Source organism: Aphis gossypii, chromosome 1, assembly GCF_020184175.1.
Source record: "Aphis gossypii isolate Hap1 chromosome 1, ASM2018417v2, whole genome shotgun sequence".
NCBI lineage: Eukaryota > Metazoa > Arthropoda > Insecta > Hemiptera > Aphididae > Aphis > Aphis gossypii.
Window position 1 is genome coordinate 9,673,013 of NC_065530.1, and position 25,415 is coordinate 9,698,427.

The following is a 25,415-nucleotide window of genomic DNA, read 5'->3' on the forward strand; positions in this document are numbered from 1 at the left end:
CATTTATTGATACCATATTACTATGGTAGTATAATAACATAATATTATTCGATTATCTCAATAATAAAATTATCACTTTAAGCAGTTTACAGGTAAATATAAATGAAATGAAATAGCGAAGCCTTGACATTTTTAAAACTATAATAGTGTAGATATATATAATACAGTGAGATATTATAGGTAGGTAGCCAAAAGTATAAGATGCACAGTTTTACAATTTAACATATATATTTGTTTAAATAACGGAATAAATCTTAATAACACCCAATAATTAATAATAAATAGCTAACGCAGTTTATGTAAGATATATTAATATAAAATATCTTAACTTGACTAATAATGATAAAAAAGCGTAATGATAACTTTTCAGATTTTATAAAATCATGTTTGTTTAAATTAAATTTGTTTTTTTTTTTTTTTTAATACTATGGCTTTGAAATTTAAATCTAACAATTTATCATCGAATATTAGTTATATATTGTCACTTTTACTTCCATTACTAAAACCACAATAATTTGTATTAGTTTCTTGCATAGTTATATGAAATATTTTCTACGTACAAAAATAGTTGAATGATTGAATATTGGAAACTTGATTACCGCATCTCAACCACGAAACAGGTATCCATAACCTATATAATCACATATAGTGGCGTACTGGTGTCAAACAATATGACGTAGGTACAAGGTACTAATATAAGCTATAATATCGTACAGACATTAAACATAATCTATAAATTTAAAAATTCGAATAGAATTATTTTATAAAAATATCATGTAGGTATTAATCATTTTTTAGAAGAGATCGTTATCTATTCTTTAGAGAGTAACACCAGTTACTTAAGAAAATATATATGTAACATTTTTAATGAAATATCACTTTTAACATTTTCCACATCCATTGATAGATAATAATAATATATTGAGCAAATAAATTATCAAATTTGTTTCCGTTTTTTATATATTATGATAAAAGTATAAAACAATACAAAAGATTAGTTATTACTCTGTATTGTACTTTTGTAGTTTTTTACCATTATAATTAATTGGTCAATACGTCCTATTGTTCATGTGCCAAACGTAATTTTGGTGACTATTATTTAATATTTACTACTGCGATTTATTGTATATTTAGGAACTCAATAGTTTACAGATGTATCAATATTTAATTTACAATTAGGCACAAATAGTTGGTACGGAGAGGACATATTATACTATAATAGATAGTAGAAACAGCGTATAGTTGATGAACACTTGTCTCAGTTCGACGTTATAGCTATATATATATCTAATAGCATTGTATTATTATTTTCAAACGACTGATATGAATTTCAGTGTATTATGCAATTTTCGAATGTATTTTAAATAACTGAAAAAATAACTCTTTATAAAGTATATAGAAGTACCTAGTATATTTTTATAACGTTTTACATTTCAAATTATTAACCATTCAGAGATTCAAGTTTTTCCTAAAAGAAAACAAGAACATAATATATTATTATCTATATCATTGTAAAAACGTTAGTTTTCGTATCTTTATATTAAAATCTAAAAAAAATATAACTCTAACATGGGTAGTAGGTACGTTATTGTAATCAACAATATTTATTTGTGAACAATAGTATGAATACATTAATAATATACTTATATACATGTATTTATTATAATATATATATATTATATGTTAATTTGTATTTAAAATGAAACAACAAGTGTTTTGTAGAACTTTGATATTATAGTATATTAGTATGTTTAATAACTATTGAGTAATATTAAAAATATTAAAATTTACGATAGAAATAATACTCGTAGTTATTACTTCAATGGCCACACATTGTTAGTTATGATTGCAATACGAGACAAAAAGTTTTAATAAATTAATTAATGAGAACAATAAAAGTAGATATTCCAGTACACCTGTTTACACTAGTGGCTTCATATTATTTTATTATGTGTCTTAAGTAGTTATGACATAACATTGTAATTACTACGTTAGACAAATAGTACGTACTAAATTAAGTGTAATAAAATACGTTTATAAATTTATAATACCAATAAAACGACTATATTATGATATAGTTATACCTGCCTAACCTATATAATATGTTGTATATAATATTTATTCCATCAATATTAATATTACTCGTAAACGAGTAATTACTATATTAAATTACCTACGTTCGAAGGTATAGAGGTGACCTGTTGCAATCAGTCTGGTAGATATTTTAATATGAATTATTGCATATTCATATTTATATATAAATATAACTATACAGAATAAGGTTGAAATTTGAAACACATTTTTCAATAATAATAAAATTTTATAATCCATTGTAAAATCTATTATTTTTTGTATAAAGATACGTACGTACACAGAAACAGTCTTAGTTATTGCTACAAATTCCTGGCGGTCCACTCATGTATAGGTAGAAATAAACTGGTGTCGATAAGTGTGTATTTATGTGAGTGTTATTATTATTGTTATTTTTTTTTTTTTTTTTTGGGCGGGAGGAAGAGATTGTCGGAGTGGTGCAGTAACAACAACGGCTGTCTGCATAGACGTGTAATACATATTATTGTATTACACTGTTTACAGTTATGCATTTATAGTTAGGGACCTTTATTGAATAGCTGAAAGGTAAAAATGAACGTTATTGTTGTGTAAGGTCGTATAAAATATGTAATGGTTTAAAAAAAATCATTTGAGATATTTTAAAATATAAATAATATGATAGCTACGATAATATGTTCGTATACAACGTTATGGTAGATATTAGTATTCAGATTTTAGTTACTTTATATTAGTATGTTATGTACTTACACACTTTCGTCTAGTAAAATACATAATATTGAGTAGTGGGTACATTAGTCGGTATATTAACCGCAAAGTATGGTGGTTAACGTTTTAATGTGAAACTATCCAACCAGTGGCATATTTACTGGGGTGTCCAGGGGTACTGTATCCCTCCCCATAGAGGAAAAAAACCTATGTATATTCCTGCAGTATAGTTTAGTTATAAGTATAAAAATTGGAATTTCCAATATATTCTGACGACGATTTCCAAATTAATGCTAAATATAATGTGTGATTAAGGCAATAGGTATATAGTTATCAATTTATCACAGTTTATATTAATTATGTAAAAATTGTTGACCCCTTCCTCAGAAAATTTTTAAAATACAGCACTGGATCCAACGACGAGCCTCGAACACATGGCGTCGTCATTAAATCAACTACGTGCGATATTCGATTTGAGAACAAGTTGTCTAAAACGAAAGTAAACCAAACCAAAAAAAAAAAAAAACTATGTATATATAATAAATATATTATATACGATTTGAATATCGGGTGACGGGTAAGTACACAAATATACGATTTAATATGATTATATTATTACCAGCTATGTATGAGTGTATAGGTACTCACATTTAAATTATTAAAATATTCAACCCGATACCCAAAGGTCATAGTCGTAAAACCCAATGGACAGAAGTGAAAAACATTAACCTTATAAATATATCACCGCAGAAAATATTTCAAAAATCATTCAAATTTCAATTCGTCAATATAAACTACGGACTAAGATATTATAATATACACGAGATGAGAGCATTGTTAACGGGCCTCAAGGTTTAACAGATATACTTGTTGTACGGAGCTACACAATTTAAACTGGAATCTAGCTCGTAGGTTTTACATATTTTTTACTCCTTCCCCAATCGGCAGTCACCACTCATACATATAGTTACACATCTATCACGAACCCTAAAATTCCTCGCATTCCTGTCACTCGCCCTTCTTGTAGTTTTCAATCCATCGTATCCGTAGATCTACTATTATAATAATAAGAAATAGACTACCATAGATTACGCGTGAAAACCAAAACGCAGTTGTAAATAATTATTAATTTCGTAAAAATTCAACCCGGTTTACAGGGCACTTTACTTCCGTATAAACGTAACTACGTATATTATAAAGATTACACGCGACTTTTATTTTGCAAGCATAACGAAATGCTTACACTCTTTTTTTTTAATTTTTATAACGAGTCAAAAGTAATTAATCAAATCGGTTGCGTCCGAGACGTTTAATTACACGCGACGTTCGTAAACTCATAATAATTTTCGACTTGTAGGAACACGATTATTAATAACAACCGCACATTAGGTACCTATTTCGATACACCTCGCAATATTATTATTATTATTATTGTTGTTGTTTATCGCATTGGTGTGACCTGCCGTACGACGGTATATAACGCTGTGGCAATGCTGGCGACGGCCGTGGCGGTGGTGGCCTTCGGTAATGACTCGTTATCAGAGTCGCGCGTCGTGGTCGTGGTGTGGTAGGTGGTACTTGTGCGCACACGTTATCGCCGTAGGTATGTGCCACATGCGGTTGTGAACGGTCGTGAACAGTGCCCGTTGTTCATCTCTGCAGTCGTCCGGCGAATGCTGTTCGCGTTGTGTTTACCGAATAGAAAATATTATCGCTTAAGTATAATATTATATTATACGTTCGTTGTTTGTTCGGTTTTCGATTGTGGATACAGATTTTCACAAGACTATAATAATCCGCCGGGTACCTATACGATCGCCTGGCCGTACGTTTTCTCCTACCTACCGGATACGAGAGTCCGAAGATGATTCGATGACGTCGGAATTTTCCGTTGGTGACCGTCACTGCACAGGATTAATAAGCTCGGACGCCACCACCACAAACAGGTAATTTGGGTTTTTTTTTTTACCGAAATCAGTATTGAAACTTCAGATCGGAACTACCGATATTACAATACGTTCGTCGAATTTATTTTAATAATTATTATCGATGCGCAAAACACGTTTGTACCTACGTACAATAAATTTATTTTACGATGTCATTTTCTGGTACCTAACCAGTTCGATGCGTTAGCTACATTAATTGCATCCCAATGATAATTATGAACAAAGATCCAATTCGAATTGCAACCCTGGTTTTTTTTTTTTTTGCGTTATAATATCCAAGTTTCGGCCAATTACGAATAATAATCTATGTGAATTAATAACTATGAGGCTTTTCATTCAAAGATCAACGGCATGTTTTACAGCTTCCATCCAGATATTTTTCTGTTCATCGATGTTTTGAAAAATTCAAAAATATACATTCAGGTACCTACTTCTAAGAAGTATAATATAATGAACATTAAAACATTTATTAGAAATACGCTCCTCTGACACAATTAAAAGAAAACTAAATTTAAATATTTTAAATTATAAAAAAATGCATATATTTTTATCCGCAACGACTTAATATTATACTATGATACGACATAATAATAATAAGTAAATAACACAATTAAATAAAAATAAACCAATACATTTCGTATTCGCAAAATATTAGTATAACTCCAAAAAATATGAGGCTGTTATTCGGAAGACATTTTTCATTATATTTTCATAAGTTTGTTATAATATTGTGGGTATCTACTATTACTTACCTGTTTTCGTTTTGGCACCTTCACACACACACACACACACACCACATGTCCACATTGCGTCTTTTTTTTGTGCTTTTTTCGAGCAGAATTTCTACTTTTTATTGACAAATTATGCAGATTAAGTTGAAATGTTGAGAAAAAAATCTTTATTTATCTTTATACATTATTGTTTAACATTTGTATTATTAAAGTTTGGAAAGGGAGACTAAATAATAAGTAATAGTGCGTCGGAATCGAATTAAACTTTTGAGATGGAATTCACCATGACTATTTGTAAAGTTGTAAAACGGACAACGGTAATGCGTTTATTATAGTTAGGTATATAATTATAACGATAAATTCAAAAATTGAGACGTGCCCCTTGGGTTTGCAATAATTTTATCAAAAGTGTTAATAAACCATAGGTATTGTTGTTATCGATTAGTTTTAAAACCACTTAATATATAACCATATAGACACGGGTCGATACGACGCGACGTATAAATCTTCCCACATTGATGACTTCTATCTTGTTACCTGTAATACAGAGGTATCAGTCTCTCTATCGATTCTCACAATAACATGGTAAATAATAATACGTAGTTACCATTATAGTTTTATTCGTTATCGCCAACAGACCATCATCGGGATGAATACCCTTTTTATACTATCGATAGTATCAATAACAAACTATGTCTGTTTATGACAAAATACGTACTAATATTTCTATATCCACTTTGGGTTAACATTTTTAAGCGCCGACCTCCACGAATTTATTGACAATACTAGGTATAGTAAGTATTTTAAACCCCAAATTCTGAAATAGTAGTATTTAATTTTTTTATTTTATAAAACCACTTTAGTAAGACATGTCTCATTGTTGTGTTAGTTTATTCCTTGGTAGTCATAAGCAAATTTTAATAACATATTTTACCAATTAAATTAGTAAATGGTTTTAAAAATAACCTTTATATTTATGGTTGTATACAACACATTTTTATAAATCTCTACATACCTGTTATAAAATTCGAAATGTATTTTCAAACCAATATGTAATAGTATCATGAATATCTATCTTGAATTGATATACATTTTAATAGTAATTTTCTTACTTTTTAGTTTGGACCAAGTCCTTAGAACTTAAGGTCTTGTTATTAAATATACATTTGGAAAATTATATTCATTATACAGTTTATACGTATAAAGTATAAAGTAGTAAGTACGAGATCTAATAAATAAACTTTGGTTTTTTTTTTATTCTTATAAGTTAAACCATTTGGGTTGCGATAGATTTTTCGGGGAAAATTTGGGTCATGTTTCTAAAAAAATAGATAAGCTTTAGATGTAAGTGTCTCAAAAAATGCATTTGCTCACTAGATTTTTCCGCTTGTTGTGTTAGTGTACCTTCCCCGACCTACAACCGCCTAACATATCTTAACTATAACTTTATTTTCAACAATACGAAAAAAATGTAATTATATCCATTATCCGTTATTCATTATCGAGAGTGTATTATTCGTATAATCTATACGATAACGATAGATAGGTGTACTATAATGTTATTTACCTAATACACTGACTAACGTACGTGATGTAAGGATGACGGGGTCGTATTTTTACTATCGGATACAGTAACCGCGTGTCTGGATAAACGCATTAAAACTGCCGCTTTGAAGTATGTGATTGCTTTAAACGTTATTAATCGAGATATCGTGTACGATGTAGTACGTATAGTTTGCGTGACCGTTTATAGGCGCGCTAAAATGTTACTGTGCAATATCACTCCAGTCTAAACTCAGTGCTCTCTATCCACAACGAAAAAAAGAACAAAAGGATTTGTGCAAAGACAAAGGAGCCAATAATCTGCTTCAGACGAGGTGGTGGTAAATGTACTAACTACTAATGTAGGTACCTACTATATTATGTAAATAGTGGCGAGCATATGCGACAATAGTATTTTTTTTACTTGGTATTCATGCACAAAGGTTTTTTTTTTATATAATAATGTATGACTATATGTTGAATGCTGCAGCTGGCGATATCTGAATTGTGTATGTATTTAAAATCCTTATCTCGTAAAACAATATTTTCTCCGCCACTACATAATATTATGACGTCGTCAAAAATGCGTTTTAGTATCATGCACTTATCATTGTCACTATGGTTTTTTTAATTCCGTTCTGACATACATATATCTTGTATTAGTTATCGAACAACCGTCCGGTTTACGCAGTCACGATGTATTTCCCATTAATTATGCTTTAAATGAACTGATTTTTTTTTTATATACCTATATAATATAATGCATTATTAAAGATATATCACTATTTCAGTTTTTTTAAATTTTCATTCAATAATACACTGAAAAAACTATTATACAATTTTTTTTTTTGGAAATATATGAAATTAAAAATAGGGATAAAAAAAAAAAAATTTTAAATACGTATTATTATAAAATTGCCATATATTAATTTTATAAGAACTATTTCAATTATATAAAAACAACTTTTAAGCAACAAACACCGTCCTAGATCTTAATATGTTATCTGTGAATATGTTACGTTAGCAATTCAGCACATCATCCACTAATCATGCATTTTTGTATATTTTTTTACCTCGTCGTGGAAAGCGAATGTCTGTAAGATTACTCATACAGATGTGAGAGGTGTCTTTGTTATAAATATTTGTGTACAGGAAATTAAATATTATGTAAGATACTATTCTTTCCTTCTGAAAATATTTATAATTATTATAATAGACAATGCAATTTTAGGATCAAGTCTTTGGATGCAATAAATTTTATTTTTTATTGGAAGCGATGAAGTTTTACTGCCAACTTTTACGGTTACGGTAGAGTTAATTATATGGTTACAGTTTGCTGCTCTCTCCCCTACGAACACTCATACGTTGATTTTCAGACGCTGCTTTCTCTCTCTAGAGGATATAATAATATTGTAATATACTATTACTATACAATTAATTTAATCTTTTTTACTTATATATAATATATATATTTACTTGTCGATAATGTGAATATGACGTGATATACTTATACCTAATAACTGAAATATTATAGAATGTGTTAAAACCTAAAAAACCTAAAATGACTAAACGGACGAGTGACACGTACGTCCGCCTTCCGGAATTCCCTGCGTTGTTGACCTAATAATAATGTAGTAGTTAATCAATCCTGTAGTATGTTTTAACCTTATATTTAATATTATAGGCTATAATATAGTATCTACTATCAACCTATAATAAACATACGTTCACCTTTCTTGGGGACGATCGTAAACTAGGCAAAGTACCGGTTACATAAAAATACAATGAAAAGATTTCACGTAAATTCAGCTTATTTTATTTTCTTACCTGTAATCACCAAATGGTATACATGGAAACTCCACCAGTGTTAACATTAATACTATAATGCCTAAAAGTTCTATTATTTTTTTTTATATTGTTATTATTATTTTTTTAAGTATTTAATAAACAATATACAATTATTATTAAAATAATTATGAATTTTTTTTCATGCTAAAGTTACTAAAATAGGTGCTATGTTTACATGAATATACATTTATATTTACATTCATCCCTTTCTTGGTCTATGTATACAATCTACACAGGTTTATGATATTCATTGTATTTGTCTAATACGTTTCGTTTCCCTAATAATATCGAATGTTGCACAAACTTATTTTTTGTTTTTCAAATATTTATTATTTAATCTATAATATATAAATGTATCTTTTTTACAATAACTATAAGTAATGTATAGTAATGCATAGGGGCAGTAATGGCTGTAGTCTTGAAAGAAGAATCCATTTAGTGATGGAACTTTGTGGTAGTGCCCAATGATGTTAAGTTATTTAGGCGCTAGGAAACAATATCATTTACGTTTCAAACATCTTCTGAGATCATCTGCTAGGATGTTAGGAACAGATAAATGTGAAATTAGAGAATTGCGATGGTTGGATATACTAGAGTTGAATCGTTTATAGTGAGTTTTGGCTACTTATTGTACTGTTGGAATGAATAGATCATTAAAGAGTGTATAATATTTTGTGTGGGAAGGAGGGGTAGTTTATTGAAGATTTCTGTAGGGCAGTTTCTTGATATAAGTGTAAATGTGCAATGTGTGGATTTAGATTAATTTACTTTGATTCCTCATTCTTTTACCACAGATTTTAAATTTTAAATTATATTATTAATTTATAAAGTAAATACTAGATTAATACAGTAAATAATCACATAATTTTGCTAAAAGAACATATTCTGCAATTTAATAAATTAAGGGTAAATAATATGGCACTTTCATAATAATAAATATGTGAATACGATTTTAATGCTGTTAAATTGGGTACACGTGGGACGTGTAGTTAAAAAATACGATAAGTATAAATTATACATTTTTTAAACTCGTCGTTTATTCATTTATAAAAAATGACCTTGAGAATCAAAGAAAATATTACAAAACTTTGAATACACATTTTATGTAAATATTACCTACCTATACTGTTTACCGTTGGATTATACCAGAAATGATTCTTTGTTATTGAAATAAATATATCAAAAGATCTAGGTAGTTAAAGGTACAATAATTAATAATTATCAACCGAAATAATGTATATGCATTCTAAATTATTAGAACTCTATAGCACTGTGAAATACGAGTACCTACTGATATCAAAAGAAATAAAATCAATTTCAATTAATATAAAAAAAAAAATGCATTAGGTATGTTGGTAGAAGGTTTTAATATCTGCTAAGAGAGTAGATGTACTTATATTTAATATTTAATACAAAACTGTAGTACCACGAATCACAATTTATAAAAAATTGTCAATCGTTTTGTTACGACTTGTGCTTCTACGCATTGGCGCGATGCTGACCCAAATTCATTAATGCAATGATATAGTACCCCATGGGCAATGATTGATATTTCCTTAAATTTTTAGCATACCTAATATAATATTGTTGTATTTATTAACATGCAGTTAGGTTAGTAGATGTATGTATGTATTTAAATTATAACTGTGTTATGAGTTATGACTCACTATCACTATACACACGCATCTAAAGAATACAAAATCAGACGAAATATTAGGTATCTATATGTTTAATAACAATTATATCAGTTGCCAATTTTCACGAACTTGATTAAAAAAAACTGACAAACCGCATTTTTAGTGACTCACGCGCTCCAATGACTCATAATACGATCAGGGCAGTGTTTAGCATACCTAATGATCATAATAAATATATATAACAATAATATTGAAATAACACCTCGTGTCTGGACCAAAACGGTTTGTGTTTGGTGATGATGATAGTCGTCGGATTATCGGTTCTCTTGTCGTTTATCTCTATCTATATACGTATATTATTACATTGATATGATGGTGGAACTGGTTTCTTTTACTATTCAGTCGCAGAAAACATTTATTTACATTTACATTTTTTCAAAAAAAAAAACACCCACGGCTACATCATCCAAGAGTGCAAAAAGGAGATTATTTTAAATTGTTCGATTTTTTTTTTTTAAATTATACACATTTTATTACACGTAATGACGTATTTTAACCATCACATTTGTGTATAGAAAATAATATGTTTTATATATGCTACTGGTAAATATACCAACAACTTTGTGACCCCCGAAGCGTAATAGAATAAGGAAAATATTTAAATATCCATATTAAGTTCCGTATTTATTGGTATATTATTAAACTATATTGCGAGTTTGACATGGACGTTCTGCTATTTTATTTTATAGGTAAAACATACTGGACTTTCTACGCCGTAGCTAAAGATAATATTTTTATGACGCATAGCTAGACGTGTATTAAAAATGTCGACCCCTGCAGCGGCCACATATTGGCTTTATTATATATAGTTACACAATTTCGAATGATCTCAGCAAAAACAATGTGATAAGTCAATTTTAAATGATGATTAAATTTTAAAGTATCAAGTAATGATTATTTATACTTATCATATTTGAGTATTTTTTTTTTAGTAATAATGCATTTTTTAAGAATAGGTACCTATAGTACCTCGTATAGTCGTATAATACCTACTTAAAAATAAATAACGAATTTAATTTAGCGCAAGTTTTATATTACCCACCGACGGTAGAGTATACGTCTTATAGTTTGTCTATATTATGGCATATTTTTTTTTTTTCAAAAACGAATTTTATTAAGATTAATATGAAATGTGATCCGGAAGTGATTTATGCATATAGGTACATCTATTGAGTGGTTTAAGACAAAAACATTAAAAATGTCTGCAGACTCTTCACATAAGTGCATTTTTCATAATGGTTCTGTGTGCATATTTATTATGATTTATGGAAGTCAATTGTAAAGATTAAGTTAAATTAGGTGAATGGTATACTCGTATGTATTTTTATAATTGTATTAGTATTTATTGTATGATTCATATATTTTATGCACGTGCCATATTCATTTGATTCAAAGCTCGATTCAAAGTTATAACCTTTTTTTGTTTCTTTTTTTTTTCCATTTTTATTCAATATTGCATAATAAATTATTCAAAGTTTATGTATAATTATTTTACATAATCTCCATGAATTGTGTAATATGTAAAAACCGTTGAAATACAAAGAGTATGATATTGTATAATATATTATACTTCACAGGGAATAAAAATCAATTATTGACACAATAATAATACAGACCGTCTCGAAAAAGTTAATACAACTTCTAGGAAATAGGAACCATTTTATTATTTTACAATACAATTGATACAAGTTTGTTTATTATATATTTCATTATAATATTATTATTTTGAATCAATTCAAAAGTACAATCGTAAACATTAATTCGAGTAATGAATTTCATTTTCACATTTTGCTTCCAACAAAATTAGAATTTTAATCGTTAGCTTTTCGAATTTCGAATTTATGTATTTATAGGTTAGGTCCTACTTATAGGGTTTATGATTACAATTTATAGTTATTAAATCTAGGTTTTTGGGCGTATATCACACTCATTGTATACCTACGTATACGGTAAAAATATAATAGGTGCCTATTAAAAAAAAAAAAAAAAAAAACAGTTCTTGCTAATAGAATTGCGTCATAAAAGTCTATTGTCATCTAAATTTCACTGTCCTGTTAATCCTAAATGCATTCCATGTATATAATGACGGAGTTTCTATAATAAATGATGTGCGAAAATATGCTGATTTATGAGAATAAATATTTATAATACTATACTGTAAGTTACTCAAAGACGATAGTGTCTAAATCTATAGATGCACGTGATTATAAACTTTAATAATGTGAATGATAATATGAGTACAATGAGTACATAACATATTATACAGATATGCACAAAGTGCAAAATTTGCATTTTTGAGCTTAAGATTTTTCAAGTTTTAAGTGATTCTTTGTATCCTTATAGTGCTATATATATAGTATAGATATAGCTAGGTATAATGTTATAGTTTGTATAAAAGTTCATTTTTAAGTAAGCTAATTTACTTTACATTTTAATAAATCGTAATTATTTCAAAAATTGAAACTGATAATAAATTGACTGATAGGTATAATATAAGATAAAACAATTAAAACAAGATGATTCATATTATATTTTATAGTAGTTTAATATGTGTATTTAATTAAAATGCATTTTCACGAAAACAAGTTATAATTGATGCTTTTGATCTTGCTCCTTCCAACTTTCAATTCCAAAGAGTATGTGTTACATTTTGCACATACTACAGTTAAGTTATAGTTAGTCATGAACTCATGACTACCGATTTGGAGCATCAACTAGGGTCTAGAAAGTTACAAAAAGTTTTATATCAGCAAAAAGTATACGAATTAATTATAACTATATGTTAGTGGTTGAGAATTTATCATCTCGAATACAACTAATTTTTATGTACGCCATTTTGATTTAACACAACATAATATTATGCAAATGTATGTTGGTAAACGATTTATAATCATAATGCATGTAATTTAATAATGATCTTACGTGTGTAATTAATGCTTAATAACTAACCTAACTGAATGATCGTATTTCGAATAGGTAACGATTTGTTTTGTAGTTGGTTTTAATAATCTTTGTACGTTATACATTTTATAAAACACCGTAATGACTAATGAGCCTAACGTTTGTGAGTCATTTTTAATGTATTATAACTATAATAATGGTTGTATAAGTGTTAAATAAATATATTATTGGTATATTCATAATAGTGAATTATAATATATTATTATATTATATAATATACTTTTAATGTAATTGATATCCAAAATATCAGTATTTGAAAATTATTTTTCTTTTTAAATAATTATAAATATCTACTTTCATAATTTTCATAGGTACAATTTGGTATAATATTAAATGTAAGAATTAAAATATTTATTAGTAATCGGTATAAACCCAAATATTTTGAGGTTATTTATTAAAAGTTTTTTTGTCTATTTATCTATTCTCATTTATTTAGTCAAATATGCTTTTAAGAAAATAATCAACTTTATAACATTAAATATTAACAGACAAAAATCATATAAATGCGAATATTGAAAAAAAACTTTAAAACACCCGTTTGGTAGTTGATAATAATTATTTTAATCTGTTAACACGTTTAATTAGATACGAATAGCATCTTGTATGATATAATTAACATTGTATATCTGTTTAGAATAATACTCGGAATAATATAAATGTTAAATATAATATGTACACAATTATTTTCAATTTTCATTTTATTTTTTATTTGAACGGGATATATTAAATACAGTAACAATTTTACTTTCTATATAATGTTCATAGGTTTTGAAGAAAACATAATGTGAAACTATATATTTTAGCTACAGGCTACAGTCTAGTTTAGGCGAATTCGTGCATCCAATTGGTATCTCCTTTAACACTAATTTATACATAATAACCTTTGTGAAACAGGCGGTACGAGTTAACGAGTCAGGTTTTAGGATCGCTGATAATTTTGTGTAGTGGTAAAGCAAACGTAGTTTTTAAGAGATGACTATTTCTTGATTTTTTTTTTTTAAAGATTTAGGGGTGGTTGGGGGCTGAATAGTGGTGCATACAATTTTCACGTATAATTTTGTGTTGAGAGGCTAATAAAGGTAGGGAGTGCACATTTAGAGTCATTTTTATTATTCATAGTTTTTCTTTTTAAAAAATAGAAATGGCGAACATATTATATTTTTCAACGACGCTTATACTTAGAATTTATTATTTTTACATACAATGTGTAATGTTATTGTATTTATGTTTGGAAAATATAAGTAAAACCTTGCTATAATAGTCACCGCGTGATATAAATATTTCATATTATTGTGCATTATTGTGAATTTGTATTATTTTAATATCTAAATGCATATTGTCATATGAATTCTATTACAAGTATAGGAACTATAACTATATAATAATTATTTGCTTTTTTATGTTGAATTAAGATCAACACTATAACGATATATGCAATAATTAACAACACAAATTAAAACTATTTATTTATTTTTATAAAAGAATAAAATTATTAACAATATTCAAACTAACGGCGCTAATAAATTTTTATAAAATATAACTTATAAATACCTATTGTAATGGATATCCAAAAAGTCAATGGGTATATTTCGATAAAACAAATAGAATTTAAACTTGTTATTAGCGTACGACGTGAAGTAGTCGGTATCCTAAGCAGGTTTCCGATTGTAGCTTTCTCATATTAATATCCCCATTTCATTTGGCCGACTATTCTTTTACAAACATTGTGGTGATATTTAAATTGTGGTTCAATATTGTGTCGTTTTTTGGTTAATATTTTGTTAGGAAGGGAGTGTTGCGAAAAAAAAATATAGAATGTGTCGGTAAATATAGTTTAAATAACAATACTTTAAAATATTTTTCCACGATAAAGACTTGTAAGGACATACTAATAAATCACAATTATGCCTATTAATAATATTTAGAAATTAAAACATCCTTATTGTGAGTGTTACGCATAACATGAATTGAACTTTAGTAAACTTGATTCCAATTTTTTGGCTATCGTTAACTATATTACAATATAATTTATGTAGTTCTAGCTTTTGGGTTTTCATATAGCTTATTTACGATCTGGGTCCTGATATTATTTATTAGGTAGATATAATGAATGAAATATTTTTATTTTTAAGAAATATTTAGAATTAGGTTTATTTCAAAAAATTCGATCTCATTGTCTACCAAAAAATATTTTGTTTTTTTTTCAATTTAATTTAATTTATAGAACTTTGTAAACAAGTATTACAAATGTATAATAAATAATTTTTAAAAAAAGTCGTAATATTATCATTATTGAAATTACAAATTTGTACTTAAAATGTTATTTTTATTTAATAATAAAATGTATCGTTTATTTTAAAATAGTATAAGCCACGTACCTACATATTAATTAATATTTCTATGTTTCGTTAATTTTTTATTATTATTTTTATTTATTTCATTTTTTTTGAAGTGTGATTTAAATTAATTTTTTCTATACTTTTTTACTTTTAAATTCCAATAGAATTAATTAGTTCCAATTTTCTACCAGAAACTAACCAAAATATATGTAAGCATCTTGAGCATTCCCGACTCGTTTTCGATTATTTATAGATTTTATTTTTTAAAGTTCAAGGATAAAAAAATATAAAATGTCCCTTTAATCGTTATCGAACAGTTATTTACATTTTTTATAACTTATAATTTTATATAATTCTACAGGCTACAATTGATATATAAATTTAATGTATAATATTATATTTATATAGAATTAATATAGAATAAACATGTTAACCTCATGGATTCTATATAGTATATTATATGACTATGTATAATGTATATACGCTTGAACATATGAAAAAAAGTCACTCGACTATTTTACTTTGCGTAAATACAATTTTATTTTATACAATTTATTAATCTATGTAATAACCATTAGTATTATTTGTATATATTATGTTAAAAAAACAATTAAACGTGTGCATGATTTACGCGTGCCGATAACGATCAAGCATATCTGAAGTATTTATCTCTGCTGTACTGCACTAGTATTATTCTATAAATCGCATCTGAATTCTGAAGCTTGACCTTATAAGAAGATAAAATTCAAATTTTTCTTGAATATTTTTTAATAGTTATTTCCGTTTTCATTAATGCAAATTTGACAATTATGTACAACTGTAAGGTAAAACTGTAGGTAAAATAAAAGTCAAGGTCTGGCTCCTAATAGGGGAGTGTTATACTATCAGATAGTTGTTAGATGATAATATATTCCTGAGTATATTATATATGTATAGCATTGTATATCAGTTTAATGGTAATAACTAATTAGGTAATAACGACGAATATCGCCGAGTATAATATCATTATATTGTGTTTTCATATGATACACGTCATATTCTAGATATATATTATTAAAAGTGTTATCTTGTGGCTGATAAAGTATACAATTTAAGTACCCCGAACGTGTATTAAATTTCAACCACTTTTGGATATCATTATACAGATGTTAGGTAGGTTATCTTTTTTAAATCTCAAATAATCTTTGGAAATATCTGGAAATTATTAGAAATATTTAGTTTTTAATCTAATTAAATTTAGTTATTTTACTTTACTATTTTAAAGATTGGTCTAGATAGAAATTTTGTTCATTATCTATTATACATTTCCTTATTTCCGTAATTTATGAATTTTAGTATTTCAATATACTATAAAATTTAATATAATGATGTTTCTTGTAATATTAAACTAGATTGGTACAGGTAATACATTTATTAACTGAATATTAAACCAATGCTGGCATAAGCTACGTTTATATTCTGAGTAAAATTGTTTAAATTATAATATTAAAATCTTCAATTAGGTACCTAATGTCTTTAGAATTCTATATTTTTGTAAAAATAATAATAAGCATTTCTACCCATTAATTTTATATATTTAACCAAAGTAGATAGTAATTTCTATCTATAAAATAAAATAATATTATGTTATATTAATAACTGTGTATAAATTATCTAGTCAAACTCTCAAAAAGATGAGATGGATTTTCGGTAACTATTAGGTTGATAAAATCCAAAAATCTACGTTAAAAAAAAGACTAGATATTCTCCTCATAATTTTGTTATATTTAAAAATCAACTAATCTAGTAAAAGTGTAATAATGCAGAGATGATTAATAGATTTGGGATGATATAAGCGCGTAGATTATTTTACTATCTGTAGTCTGTTCACTTTAATAGTCAGAAGTTTAGTATAACAAGATTACTAAAGAGGCCAATGCGATTTGCTTGGATTATTCTCAAGCGAACCATTAACTTTAACAGTATTTACGTTCAAAAAAAAAAAATAAATAAATAAATGAAAATACATCTTAGGAAATTTCTGGTAATCTTTGAAAATCTAAAACCTGGTGTACATATTATTCAATAGTGGGTTACTCAAAAAAAAATGTTTTAAATACCTATACGTATTCCTAACAATATCTAAATGATAATATGTATTTATAGTTAATATAGTTTATTTTTTCATGCATGAATAATTTAATAAACTCGGGCAATGGGCTTCTTAGTAAATTGTTAACATAATTACTGTATTTGAGACTTATTAATCATTATTATATAGAGTACTTGTCTATAAACATTATTGTCTTTTCGAATTTAAGATAGTCTTTATAATATAGAGGATGATTTTACAGCAATGGTCACTTTTATACAGTTCAGATATTTACGTAATCGGTGTGAGAAATCAGATTTTCTTCCGGTCGTGGGAGTTCATTACAACGGCCACATACGTATTTGTTGTGTACGCGGGATAAAAGAGCGTAAACGGCTAAAGCGGAAGTGTCGTGGGTTGGGAGGCAGGAAATGATAGGATCCGCCGTTCTCGAAATAGACGTCGAAAAATATCCTCTGAGCAATAACGGAACTCCTCGCGTGCAGGCTGTGTGGTCGAGTTATTGCTCACTGCGCGTGCTCGCGCACATATTGTCATCGTAATAAACTAACAACTGCAGTCGGCAAACGCGTACTCACTATTATAGTTTTGTACTAATATAGCTTTCGTCCCCTATCCGCGTATACACTCGCTTAAAATTGATGCAGCGTATGGGACAGAAACGGATTGAGACGAAATGCTACACATAAAACGTAAGTTCCATAGTACTACATATTGTGATACACGCAAACTTTTTGTATCACCTTGACTTCGATCATATTTTATTTAGTCTTCACCTTATCATTTTCGGTTTATAACTTTTGCGTAGTATCTAAGTCAGTTTTTCAACGAATTCGACTATTACAAAAATCTTAAAGAAAACTGCACTTTAAGGCAATACACTTTTAATAACTTATACTGAAATCGTGTTTTCATATTCTGGAAATGCAATCTTCGATAAAATGTACATAAAAACATTGCAATGCATAAACAGTTTAATAAAAATTGGGAGACCTCCAAGTATAATTGGTTTAATCTGTGGCGTAATAATATATGTGTCAGTTGACTCACAGTTTGTATTTCTAAACGTTTTATGTTTTAATCATAAGTTCAATCCGACAATCTATGACAACAAAAACAAATTAATATTTAACTTACCTTAAAAATTATACTTAACTGAAAATAAAACTTGCTTATTACATAATTACCTGGCTATAATATTGATAAAATTTTCTTACAAAAAAAAAATAAAAAAATACCTAAATACTTTTTAAAAGTATTCTTTACTTTTATTACACTAAATTTAATAAAATAAAATTATTATGCAGTATATTATACGTTATTATAATATAATATTATTGTGTATGTATATATGTATATGATAATACATTTTTGTTAAAATTTCTCCATTGTTCGTTTTCAATGAAAAATTCTTCATAATTGTATTCTTTAATGGGTGCTTCACGATTTCTGGTTTGAATAATATAATTCGACATAATAAATAATGTAGATGGTTATAGATATGTAACATTGTAACTACACGCAATTATGCGTTTAAGAAGAAAACATAGGTTTACATAATATAAATACTTGAATTGTATTAAATCTCAGAGAAAAGCGTTTTATTTAAATATTATAACAATAATTTATGTGTCAAAATGGTTTGCGGCAATTCTATGATAATTAGGATAAAACAACATTCACGAAGTACTGAACACATATTATTGTTATTTGAAAAATATCGCAAAAAGACATAGCCGCAATTATACTGTATATAGTAGTGCGTATACATACAATTTATTACGCATGTAATAAATTATTTTTATTTTCTCGTTCTGAATCTGCATCAAGAGTCAATAACAGTGTTAAGTCGGTTTGAACGTCTTTCGCCGTCATTTATACAATATACTATATACAGTATACATAATATTATATTATTTGTGTTCTACTTATGTAATCCCGATCATATTTCAAAAATATTTTCACGGTCAAGTACAACCCGACTCCAAAACGGTCATGACCTAAATCAATCGTTTCTGGGAACGTTTTTCTTTATTCCAAGCCCGTGACGACGATAGGCGAACGATATCGGCGGCGGTGTGTCCTTCTGTTGCCCGTAATTGGTATTCATCTCATACGTATTTATAATTCAATCACTTGCCCGTTCACGTGTATTACGCGCGCACTACACTTGTATGACTTTTTTTACTATTGACAAAAGTGGTAGGTACCAAAAATTTGCCATAAAATATATAGTTCGGACCGACAATAATAACTGTCGCCTCAACACCGAAACACACGCATACATATTATGGTTTTAGCAGGATAATGTTTTATTCTAATACGTCGCAGTCGTCCTTAGTAATTACCTATATATTCCAACAATCACTATTTCCTAATAGAGTATTATGGTGCACGCATGACGTACCTATATATATGTTTGCCCTTTTGTCGTTTAGTTACACGTGGCGGCAGCGGAGTATTAATTCGAACGAGCCAGAGTGCGCATTATTATTCACAAGGGTAAAACGATTTGTTTTTTAACCATTTAGAGTGACAGAAGACATTAAAAAATATCGTGTGTCTGTGTGATGTTACATCAAGGTCAGCGTGGCGGTATACATTTATGCGGGGGAAAAATAAAACGTAATGGTTTTAAATTTGTAACAAAGACAATGAAAAATAACCGCCGTTAAAATATTTGACTCTTGCAGCCACTGCCGTAGGAGAGTAACATTCCATTCGTTCGCGGTTAAATAATAATATTTGAACGATATTATATTCAATCGCTTTTGCAGTCCGTAAAATTCGCTTCGCTTCATACTTCGACCAGTTGGTGGTTTTATAGGTATATTAAATTTGACCATATTTTTAAACCTGTAGGTACTAAAAATAAGGGACAAACTTGTTTGGAACTTAAAGAAAAACAAACACAATTCCATCGAAATAGTTTCCAACTCGTTTAAGACGCGTATTTTAAATCTTTGTATATCGATTCACACTGACGCTTTATGTTTTACAACTGCTATGTATACGAGTATACGACTACGATGTTTGCTGTGAATAAGAGTTAAAATTACAAACATATTATCTGTATGTATAAAACAGTACGCTGATTGACTGCTATCAACGCATAGCTCAAACCATTGGACCGATTGGACTGAAATTTGGCATACAGATAGCTATTATGGCATTATGGGTATTATGAGCTTGATTTCATAACTCATGATATTATGAGGTTTTTAGTTTTTACAATAAATACAAATAGATTTTTGAACGTTTTGCTTAATCTATAAAATAATGTTTTCGATTTATATGATAATAATATATTTTATAAAAATAATATGAAATCAATTCATTATAATACTGTTTATACACCATATTTCTGGTATATACGTATAAATAAGATTTAAGTGTACAATACTAAATATAAACAAGTTTTTTCTTGACGTTCCTGTAGGTGCTATTATGTTAACAAATAAGCGAGGGTCGCTTACCGAGACTTAAGGTTTTAAAATAATAATAACAATAAATCATATATGCCAACACAAAAACGATTTGAAAAAATTTTACCGCCTCCCAATACTCATTAGCGCTTGCGCACGCAACTCTTGAATTTAAATTGTTTACCCAGCACACGAGTATAATAGCTACTAAATTATAATTTACAAATATTGAGTTATTAAATTATACCATTAACTACATCATGTACATAATTCGTTAACTTAATAAAATCATTCTATATGATTCATATATTATGTATGGTATTATAAGCAATAATTTTATATGCTAAAAGCTATTCTACCCTTGGATTTCGTATTGACCAAATACAAAACAAAAACTAATTTATAAATATATTCCATACATTATAAGACGGTTTTCTACTGTTTTTCGTTTTTTAATTCTTCATTTTCAATTTCTTTTTTTAAAAATTTAAACTTGAAAGGTTACTACAATCATTGAAATCGTGAAGTTGTTTCTAAACAAACAGCATTATAAGCAATCATATCCACTATTTATAATTATATATTTTGTACCTATAAATAAATTTAAGATAAATCTTTTATTTCACGTAATTATATAATCTTAGGTGGTATGTTTTTTACACCGTTTGATTGACCAAGCATTTTCAGCCCCATTTTTTTTTTAATAATGAATTTATTGATTTTTACTATTTAAATTAAACTTTGAACTAGTAAATTTTGGTTATTTAACTTTTCTGTACTAAAATTAATATTCAGGAATAGATTCATGATAATGAGTTTGGAAGATATGGGGACTGCGATGACTCGATAATCACATTCATTAATCATCATATCCATCTAATTATTGCCAAATTTAATAATTTGTCTATGTTGTTATCTGAAAATAATAAATATTAGATCCAATATTATGTTTTTTTAAAACAATTTTTAATGATTATCATAAGACATCCTTACTAAGGATTCCTTAGTATATCTACCTACCTATATAGATTTAAATAGTTCAGAAATGGCTCTTTTCAATTTATAAATGCATAAATATAGGTTTTTCTATTTATACATACACTTTTTTTTATTATCTGTATTATATTAAATCATTAACCAAAATATTTAAAAAAAATTACGAATGTGTGTAGTGTGAGCTTTTGAAGAGGGAGCTTGACCATCCCCTCACAGATACGTCACTGGTTACTATAGAGTAGTATCTACAATATCCAATGTGACAAACTCACAACAATATTATGCGGTTATCTTTAATTCTTTACACTTCGTTAACATATCGAAAATTATGAGATGGCGCAAACGCGTTAATTAGTGAAATCGACGACATAACTATTATTAATATAACATAATTAATAACGACGTTCAATGAGTTTAAATTGATCATATGTGCGGTGTGCCATTAAAATGCAATCAACGGAAACGAAATTCTCGGCCTATGTCAAAACCGATTTGTTTTCACGCTGCTACATTCTGTCATCTACTCAGCTACTGTAGTGAAAATAAACACTTATGTGCGTTTTATTGTATCATATATATACCTATGCAAAATATTAAATGTGTTTTTGAAAATATGATCGTTTTATTGATGCCATCAAGTTGACGGTAAAACATTATCGATTATAAATGATTTAATCGGAATTTATTATAATATAGCAATAAAATATTATACTATGTAAATTGTTATGAACATAATGATATTGTATCCAATTTTATCACAGAATATAATATTATATGTCTCTACTGCGGACTAAGCTTATTGATAAAATAATTACATATAATATTACATGTACGGGTGGTCATTGTCGTGGCCGTTTAATAATGTTATTATACCATTATTTTTTTCAATCGTGTAAACACTATCTGCAGAATTTAAGGTTTTTGGATTTAATTTGTTATTAATTTTTCAAATAATAATAATACTATTTTCATATTATAACAGAGATTTTAATTTTTTTTTCTCCGGTTTCCTCTATTTTACGCACGTGTACACTGTAGATATATTATATAATATATAATTCCTGTTTTAACTTATCTCGGCCCGATATTATATATGCATGGATACTATAGGTATTGTGAAAACGCATACGGTTTTATATTCTTCAAATATACCGCCCACGCCGGGATTTCGGTTTTCATACGATTATAATAATATGTAACTCGAATATAATATATATATATATATGTATACGCCCGCGTGAAGAACATATGGCGGTGTCCCGCGACGTCGGGGCATTGGACGCGACGGTTCAAAAGACGTCGCGAGCGTCTTTCCAGCCAATTTGCATAATATATTACGTTTATTATTATTATTATTATATTTTTTTTTTACCTATGTTCTGTACCCATACGGTCGTTTATTATAGTACGATCACGACTGTCTGTACAAATACATCAATTATTATAAAATGTGTGTGCGTGTATTTTTTATATTGTATTTTAACGCAGACAGTCCTATAATACGTTCTATAAAACGACGAATTCGACGCAAAGGAATAATAATTCGCAAACTGCAGTTTCCTTACAAAATAAGTTGTTTTTTTACGGTTGCAGTGTATAATATATTATCGATAGTCAGAATATTACAATATTTAATCTCGTACCTGTACAATGTGCATATACTATTTACGCCCATTTACGTCTTAGGTATATTATAATATAGTATTGTCTTTACTTCGTCTGACAATTATTTGTACAAAAGGGTAACATTTTAAATACCATATTTTAATATTGGTTATTAATTTATTACTGTTCAGATTCTTAAAGATCAAAGGAAATAATTACAACTTACATGTATATTTTTAAATATTATAAATTGACTACGTAAGTATAACAGCATGCTGAATAATTGCACTAAAATTTAAAAAGATAAAAATATTTTTATTGGCATTTTAAATTATTTCTACAAAATTTTCAAGATATTTCGACAATTAAATAATATTATAATATTATAAAATTAAAAAATAATCGATAATACGCCATATGTAAACTCAGAGAATTCATTATACATTTTGTTTGTATACCATTGGAAATCTCAAATTTGTACCTACGCACATATTATGATATGTGTAGATGCTTATATCAATATAGAATCTTGTATGCAATATTTGGAAAAACTGATTTCTAATCAGTAACCACACATCTATTTCATAGTTATTAACTATTTAAATTTTCATACCATTATTATATTACCTACGTAACTACTATAACTACACAGCAACTTTCTGCTATAGACAACGATGTATTAAATATTATTGTAGTTTAGTATCAAGTATATAGAAAGACCGCTACGAGGATGGGTCTGTGTATTTTAAGCATTTTGCCTTTCATTACGTGATCTTCTAGTACAACACTCTTGACCTTGCCATTCTACTCGACTTGAAAGAAAATAAATCATCCTTTTGGGTGACAAGGGAGGACTTGTAACTTTATATCTGAAAGCTGCAGTAGGTGATTCACAATAGGTTTAAACACTGGGTTTATCCCACATAAAGTTCAAATGATTTTTAAACTGCAAAATCAAAAACTTTTCCAATACCTATCTTTTATAATAAATGAAACGAGCATTTTATTTGACATAATTTACATTAAAACCATTAGATTCACACACATAATATATTGTGATGTGTACATTCTTATGATTGTAATACCTATATTAAGTCGATCAAAATGTTAACAGAATTTGTCACGTAAACTCACGTGGCTCCCGAACAAAGACAAAGCTTGCACACCCATGACAAAAAAAAAAATGATTTGTCTAAAACGCATTTTAATAATATAACGTATATGTTATTAGTTATTATGCAACGAGTTGGCGGTGTTATTCGTCAGACCGGTCGGTAAATCATAATAATTTTTACGTTTCCGCGTGATTCAATATGAACAACGGAATATTCCTCGACCGACAAGACGTCTGCTATGTATTATACGCGTATATTATTAAATTAACAATACGTACGATATTTTACCCAGTGGCACTGGTAATGGTTTCAAGGTAATTACACAAATGTACATACTCGA

General features: G+C 27.8%; 1 protein-coding gene across 1 annotated transcript in view; it reads left to right on the forward strand.

Moving 5' to 3' along the window:
• The first annotated feature begins 4,303 nt into the window (after positions 1-4,303).
• The window catches only part of LOC114123366 (shootin-1), a 30,911-nt gene continuing 9,799 nt past the window's right edge, over positions 4,304-25,415 (forward strand). Inside the window, exon 1 of the mRNA XM_027986300.2 lies at positions 4,304-4,724. The gene's annotated coding sequence lies outside the window, so the exon portion shown is untranslated. The remainder of the gene's footprint in view (positions 4,725-25,415) is intronic.